Raw genomic sequence first — 8,969 nt, forward strand, 5'->3', positions numbered from 1 at the left:
ATTGTGCGCATATAAGTGACAGAACATGAGCTAATAGATGACATTTGTACTGACAATACGAAAATTATACAATAGCAAATGAGCTAGCAATAAAGTGTGTTATATTGCCATAATTAGCAATCATTGTACATTTTTTTAGTAGCGGTTGACCTCTCGCTTGTGTGCTAATATATATGTATATAACGTGTTATGCGGATATATAAATATTAAAAAAATAAAAATCTCAGACCAAAGTCAATCGATACAAACGAATATTTAATTTTTAGGACTGATAATTCATGCATTTACTTACTTACCCTTAGAATACATTTTTAAAGTTGAATTTGGCTATAGCTTTTGGAATTGATATATTTTTCACGGAATTTTTGTGGCTGTTTCGTTTTTCAGAGATAGTTTGAAATAACTTCGCGAACGTGATGCGCGGGTATATACATTTATAATATCAAGTATTGAATTTCAATCGGGCTGGGAATAAAACAAGTATGATCAGGTCGACGTAGACATTATAGGCAAAAGGAAATTTCGTTCTCGCGTCTCGGATTGAGTTAAATGATGTTCGACCCGGTTGCAGTGCTCGGGCCAAAAAATACTTTGAAATTTCGTCTCGCGAAAATTCTGGCACGGTGTATCAACAAAGAACATTCGCCAAAGCAGTCAGCTATCTACCTCGATGAGGTAGCTACCAAAAGCGGTACGTGTTTGAATATTTCAGATTGTTCTAACCGACTTAAAGGGTAGGGCCATGTTAATTGCTTGTTAACGGGATTCGCGTACGATGTGCACGCGCAGCTATGAAGGAATAACTGACGATGCGAGAGAATTTTGCGGCGATATTCCAAAGCGCGCGCGAGATGAGCGCGGACGCGTATATGCAGATCATCGTGAATAATTTATGCATTAATGGATTGTGCGCGGGCACGTGTTTCTTCGTACTTATCAATTTATTACTCATGCTAATTCCGCGCGGTCGAGAAAAGAGGCCATCCATCAATCTGCATTATAATTAATAAGGAATGAGAACCTCAATTAGCCGAAAATTTTGCTATTTACCGGAGAAGTTATTTACGGGAGGGTATGTTTTAAACCGATCGATTAAGTAATCTGCAGGAATTCAGGATTTATGAAGCGTGACAAAAGGATGAGCAGTGGTGATTAACTATAATTTTTTTTTCCTCGAATGTAAATCACGATTAATATTATATAATTTTGCAAACGACAGAGAAATATTTTTACACACATCATACACAATTCATATTTTATTAACACGCTGAAGGGGATAGCTTTCATATTTCAACCGCTATGAAGACATCAATTAACTATTATACCCTTTGTCATCAGAGTTTCCTGTCATGTTCCCCGAATAGACGATACCGTTATGAATAATTAAATTTTATCACTTTGCGGAGGAGAGCGGCCATCGCGGTTTTCCTACTGAAAATTCGTATTCTCAGCCGGTCGGGGCCACTTTCCTCGTTTTTCTTACTTGCCAACTACGTGACGAACTCGGCGATATTAAGCCGACGATCGCGGGCGGAAACCGCGGTTTCGTCGCGCACATTTTAATTATTCTCCGCGGCGCCGCTGGGGGGGAAGCCGCAAAATAAATGTCGCGCCCTGCGAATCCAGCCGGGGCAGGCGGCGGGAGCCCTGCAGCAGGCCCGGGATATCCTCGTAAGCAGCGAAGCGAGCCAGGAGTCGCGCTCCCGAAATAACGAGTGCGGAGATATCGATTGCGACTCCGCCACACACGAAAGAAACTTTGCGCCTCGGAGGCACGCATGCATCGTGTGCACTTTCGCGATCGGGACGCTCGAGTAGAATAGAACCGTCGTGCTCGGTTGTCTTATGCGGAAAAAGTATATATATGCTTTCTTTTTTCACTCGATCACGATGAGGCTGCACGCATGTATATTTCATGGCACTCTTCATGTTTAAACATCGGCGCGAATCGGAGGGAGGACATACGATTGTCGCAGCGCCGCGATCTCTCTTTCGCGCGAAACGAAAGGCACCGACGTTCTCCGACCGCGCGTCGAATCGTATATGCCACGCAGATTGGATTTTTAAACGTCGCCGTTTCTCCGCGAAATGGATGGCTGGATCATCGCTTTTAATGAATTCGCACTGGCGAGTAAAAGTCGCGTAGCGCGCCCTTTGCTCTCTCCCGGCCCCATCCCGGGGGAGAGAGAGAGAGAGAGAGAGAGAGAGAGAGAGACCTCGGCCTGGTCGATAACGAATGACTCCATTTGCAAAAGTTTCTTCTTCTAGTTTTACGTGACGCAATTACAGAGAGCTGAGACCGCGAAGTGGAAACGACCGGTCCCATCGTGGGAGCGTTTGCGCGGATGTATAACAGGCAAACTTCGGTAAAAAGCGGGACCATAAATTGCGTTGTTCCATAAAAGATCAAAGCGTTCGCACAGGCACCGGGATCCATCGGTGGAAAAATTGAAGCACGCATTCATACGGAGGAAAACGCGTCGACGGTTTTACATACAGCGAACGATTTGCAACAAACGCACGGGACGATATATATCCAGGCAGCCTGAATATCTAACGGATATCTTACATATATCCCTTAGATATACAAACGTAACCCATTATTCAGGTTTCTGTATGTTGACACTGCCGTTATTCGCTACTGTGTAGAACAGTTGTTTTATGTGAAAACAAGTTAGCTTGAAACAATAGACACACTATCGTGAACGACATAAATGTAAGTCGCAAGGAATATAAATTTTAACCAAGAGAAGATAAAAAAAATTCTATCGCATGTAAACTACACCGCGACTCGCCTCTCGCTGTGCTGCTGTTGTATGCGTGCTGCACAGTCATTATATTTAAGGAATGAAAAAAAGAAAAGTGCGTTTATACACGTTATGAAACTCGGAAACTTTATGTCTATCCAGCGCTACAATTCCAAATTATTCGGAGACCGTCAAATATTCGTAATTCGTACGTTTCTCTCTGAAAAGTCAAGTCATCTCTGTATACATCTTGAATTCCCATCTTACTGTTATATCGCTATTCTAATCCATTACGCTTATCAAATTTTCCTAACCACATCCCAATGATGATTAGATCTTCTTGTAATATTTGCCTATACGCTCGAGAATGTTTCGGCAGTACTATAACTACTACACGAGCGCGCTCCTGAGCGCGTCGGTCGCCGTGCGCGCCCGAGAAGTTCATCGGCGCGAATCGATTATACCCTCACGATCGGCAAACACGAGGACCTTACCTAAGTCACCGGTTACTGTAATCATGCGACGTCTATTGCCCCAGATCCCCCTTCGCCCGTACGGGCAAATATTGTGAAAGACAATACGGCACGCTGACGCGCCCGCGACAGCGGCGGCGATGCATACCTATACGCGCCAGTTTGTATGCACTCGCCGCCGCCGTTTGCCGCATCCCCGGGACGGACGCGGACCAAAACCCGACCGACCGACCCCGGAATCGCTGACCACCCCTCCCCCTCCCCTCCTCCTCCTCCTCCTCCTCCACCCCCGCCGCCGACCGTCTAGCGCGATCGTCGCATCGATCTCCCTCCGGAACGGTTTTGTTCGAAGGGCCCCGGACTAGACCGGCAGTAAATTTTGATCCCGATCACCCCCGCCCGCGCCCGCACCCCTCGCTGCCGCCACCGCCGCCGCCGCCGCCGCCGCCGCCGTTGCCGTTCATTTGACTGCGGACGAAACAACAAACGCCACGTTGAATAAATGCACCGTGGGCGTATTAATCCCCCGGACGTGACGACTGCATTATGGCCCGAGGGAATTTAGTGAGACACACCACTGACCCGCGGGGGGTTTAATGGCGAGCGGTTATGGCAGATATTCACCATTATCGATTTCCTCGCGCGCCACTTCCGCGCCCCCCTCTTCCCCCTCCCCCCCTCGCCTCGGCTCCTTCCCTGTCACGATACGAATAAGACATTTATGAAACTCTTTATCGAATTTCACGATCGGCCAGTGTGATGGAACTGGATCGAAGGGCCGCTGGGATATCTCGGAGAGATATACCTCTCGATAATCTTTTACGAAGCAGGAGAGATCGTTCCGCGGAGGTTCGATCTTTTGCATAAGATATTCTTTGTACATCCTAGCTATGCATCCAACTCAGAAGTTGTGGTAAAAATATACATATATATATATATATATATATCTCACCTTTTCTTATCATATTTTAATATTTCGTGGACATATTACGTTTAATATTTGCAAAACGTAATGATAAGGAATTATATTAACTATTATTTTATAACTTATCTTGCTGAGACGTATATATGTACATATATTTTAAATATGTATTATTATCGATTATTTTATTAATATCGAAACGGATAAATGCTGACGAAACTTTTCAATAAATTTTGTGCTATTATTTCCTTCGCAATGATATTTCTCTGATTGTGAGTGAAACGTACAACGAGATAAGGAATATATATAACAGATAAATCGATTCTTTTTGCGACAATTGACGTATCGCAAAATACTCGCTATAATGCAACGTTAATTAGCGTTAATGAAACGGCACAATTAAAATTACGTAACGGCTAGGTTATTATGTCCTCCTAACAATTCTATCGCAATGTAATTCGCGTTTATCGCTTATTGCGAAACGCATTACGTTTTAAAACGAAAGAAATGACATTCCGCGGCAAGAAGCTTCATTATCATCGTTCATCTTTATCCGCGCGGTTCGCCCCACCCACAAACACCGCGCTTCTTCCGATATCCCTTTACATTTTTCAAGGGGGATTCAACGCTGCACGCTTTGATTACCGTTTGAGAGAGCGAGAGAAGGAGAGAGAGAAAAAAGAGTGCGCTCTCGCCCGTCGACGTAACTATCTCAATCGTGATCGCGCAAACTGACGACGTATAGCGCGTCGCGCACGGGCGAATCCCATTTTCTGGAATTATTCGAAAGCGCTTAACCCTCGCAGCATGACGACGTTAGCGAAAGTACCAGCATGACGACGGCATAGTTAATTAATTAACACTTCTCCGTCGTAAACTTCTCCGTCCGGAGGGATTACGTCTCGCGGCGCACTGATTGTGTTCCTCCACGAAGAAGAAAAGGGATCGAGTAATACTGTCTGCGTCGATGGCGCCTCTCATTTGCCAGGACGGCGAGGGCGACGTATTCAGATGCTCTGTCTCGTCTCTTCCACGCGTGTGTCCTCGTGAATCGCGACAGAAGCGGCGGAGAAGCGGGGACGAAATGAAGCGGGAGACGCGAGGATTAATCGCGGAGAAACGGCCAACAATCATACGCCATTATCCCGTTGGCCGGGATTCTTTTCTCCGCGTGCAGATATAAGAGAAGAGGGCCAGGCGCGCGTTGATGATCGGATTGAAAGGAGCGCGCCGAGGAGAGAGGCGAGAAAATCAGAGGCAGCGAGAAGAATATAATGGGGGCGAGTTCCTGGGCTTGACGTCCAGGGCGTGCGGCGCATATATCGAAAATACGATGAAAAGAAGAAGAAGAAGAAAAGATATAAAAAACAGAGAGAAAAGAATCGGACAGGTATATGAGATCGCGAGTCTCTATAGAGCATCCCGGACATGCGTGATGTATAACGGCGTTTGCGACGTAGGTGGCAATGAACGGAAGAGATCGCCGGACGTGGATAAGATATTCTGACGATGCTAGATTGTGCCGGCAAGTGCTCGGCGCTGCTTCCACAGACAGAAGCCCCGGCTCGTAGTTTATACGGGGGAGTTACGAGTTTCTATCTTACAGCCGCTTATCAGTGTAGAGCGCGCATCGTGTCTATCTCTCTCTCTCTCTCTTTCCCTTTCTCTCTAAAATCCAAAGTGTAATCCTTTATCGAACGAGACCCTCGCAAAATTTCAGCATGCTGTCGTGACTGTTGTTGTCGCAATTTTCTGATCCTGTTTAAGACTGATAATTAATAAAATATTTATTTCATATAAAACATAAAATTTCATTTTGAAATTTACTCATAAAATATATGTATACATATATATATGTATATATATATATTTTTTTATATTAATAGATACGCTCCAAAAAAGAGATTTAACATTACTTTCTTGTTAAAGAATAGTTGCGTTACTGTTACAACAATAATAGAATTTATTACTTTTTATGTAACCTACATTGAGCAGTATTATTTTCTTCTTTTTCATAAAATGACATAAAATATTAAAGTGCTTTAAGTGAAATTGCTATTCCGTTCAAAAGTATTTAATCCAACACGCTGTTATTTTTTGAATTTTTTATTTAGTTGTTTCACATTATCAATAAATAAGTTTTTAATTGTTATCTAAAAATTGTAGCCAAAATAAAATATTTTTGTATGCGGTGGTTAATTTAAGAATCACAATCTAAATTAAAAGATTAATTTTGTTTTCCATCAAACCGTTTACACAAAAAGTCGTATTGTATTCTAAAGAAACTCGTTTAATAGTGGATATAGGATAAATAATTTAACAGCCGCAGGATTAATTGTACTTATATGCCGCTTTTGATGCTCGGGCAAATATTGATTTGTGGTTATTATTATCATCGAGAATTTGATATGAAAATTTCATATGTTGAAACAATATATTAATATATATATATATATATATATATATATATACATATATCATTATACATATATATATTTAATCATTATGTGTGAAAACTACTTTTACAATAAAAATAAAAAAGCAAACTTTTACATGAGAAAACATATTATTTCAGATTAAAAATTACGTCGAATTAATCGCGATAAATTTGTTGATTAACATAATTGTAGTTATATGGAACATCGAGAATGATGGTCCGAGGCACATCTCATTGAGTTATTGACACAGTTCTACGACAGAAAGTTTCTAATTGAGTTTCTACAATTGGTAATCACTGCTCCAAATAGTAATTTATATTCACCAATCGATATTTTAAATAAGTTATCATGAAAGTGGTCATATCGAATCTCATCGAGCTTTCAAAACTCTTCTTTATGCTTCTTAAAATCTTACGATCATCTATATCATTTTCAACTTTTTATATGTAAAATGCGATTAATACGAACGAGTTACTTATCGTATAACCGAATATAGGTCGCTTTACACGTGTCTTTATTCCACGCTATATTCCACACTGTTATATTTCGGCAAGAAATGAACGCCAGAGAGAAATTACAGAACGTAGATAAAAATCCTGATGATACCAAGTCGCACCGGTTCACCGTTTACTTACTCAGCTCACGCTACACTAAGAAAGGAACTGCCCGTTATTTGTTCCCCCGGGATTGCTTGTATTTGTTCTGCCAGCCGGTCGATCGGTTAGCAATTCGATAACAAACTCCGCTAGTGGAGGATTCTTATTCCTCTACGTATTTTTGTATTTCTCCCTTCCCCCCACCTATTTTGTAATATTGTGTTTTCCAGGATGATCGAACGAGAACTGAATTTTAGAAAATCGCGACACGAAAATTTGTGGTGAGTGAAGAGGAGAATTTGGGAATCAGAAAGTCGCTTTATTTATATTTATATGGTCTACCGTTACTATATGAAATTTTCTCTGTGTACCGCATTGATGACAATTATAACTATCAGAAAATTCAATTGCATTTTTTAATAATATAAAACACGTATAGTAACACATTTGGCCTCATTCCGGCAAAAGTAAAACTCGTTATGTCGCATAATCGTTTTTCACGTCGCGTCACATTACTCGATAACATATTACGAAATTACGCGACTTGTAAAAAAAAAATATCCTATTTAATAGGTATATTCTCATCGTTGACAGAGGTTGAAAAATTTTATTTAAATGACATAAACGAGACAATCGCGGCGTTTATTCCGCTTAACCGGGGTGAATTTTTTTGATGTGAATTGGAAACACAAGCGCCGCAACAGACGAGCGCGCTTGAAAATTTAAATTACGAATGCGATTATAACGGAATTACTGGACAGAATCAAGATTCTATAAAATTCAATTTTAGCGCAGGATATTGAATGTGCGTTTTCATTTCCTCTGAAGTAATCGCGCGTAATCTGTTTTCGGGGTTTTATTCAACTTTTTAGCGCTTAATTTATTAATTAAACAATCGTGGATTTGTTTTCGCGCGCTAAAAAAAACCGTTTTCGCGTTTATAGTACGTATCGACGTTAAACGAATAATCAAAGCCGCCTCAGTGCATACCGCATACATTGATAGAAATAAAATTGAGATCCATTATCGTGAATACACGAGGACCTTACTCATAAAATTTTTCTATCTTTATTTAGAAATGTACTTTGCTCCCGGGGTGCACGGAGGACGGAGAAACTTGAGATTTTTGGCAACGCATAGTAGTGCACGGTACGATACTTATTTTTCCACTTTTCGCTCCTTTTGCTGGCACTTTTCCCTGACCATTCAACTTGCAGCAATCACACTTCGCGCACATATGTGAAAATTCATGTTTCTAAGAAAAAAAAAAACCAGTTGCGAGCGTACACGAGCGCCATATAATTCCGGAAACGAGACTGCGATAATTTTGGAATCATAAAATACAACGTACGCGTTCGCGCGACTCGTCGGGGATATTAAATAATGTGAATTTCCTTGCCTATTTATAGTTCGAATATAGACAGATGTCACCTACCCGAGCTTTACATATATTTCATTTATGGAATGCAAATCCATTTCATAAATACATCATGTGATTTAATTGCCATTACGTAAATTTTGCATTTACAAATTTTAAAATTATCTCAACATACATCTGCACTCAATTTTGCTTCACGACTCAAATCCTAAAGTTTTATCAGCATAATCATCGGTTTTCATTGTTAAACACAAGAGAAAATTTTTATAACAGTTGACAATGGCGCAATCGTGGAAACCGCAACAGCAAGATCGGAGGAGGCATTTTTAGAGAAAAATAAATAACTGCTCTTTTTCTCTCCCCCATTCTCTTCTGGTATGTCTGAAGGATTTCTGCGGGTGGAAACAGGAGCGAG

This window comes from Wasmannia auropunctata, unplaced genomic scaffold (genome assembly GCF_000956235.1).
Source record: "Wasmannia auropunctata unplaced genomic scaffold, wasmannia.A_1.0 LD334880.1, whole genome shotgun sequence".
NCBI lineage: Eukaryota > Metazoa > Arthropoda > Insecta > Hymenoptera > Formicidae > Wasmannia > Wasmannia auropunctata.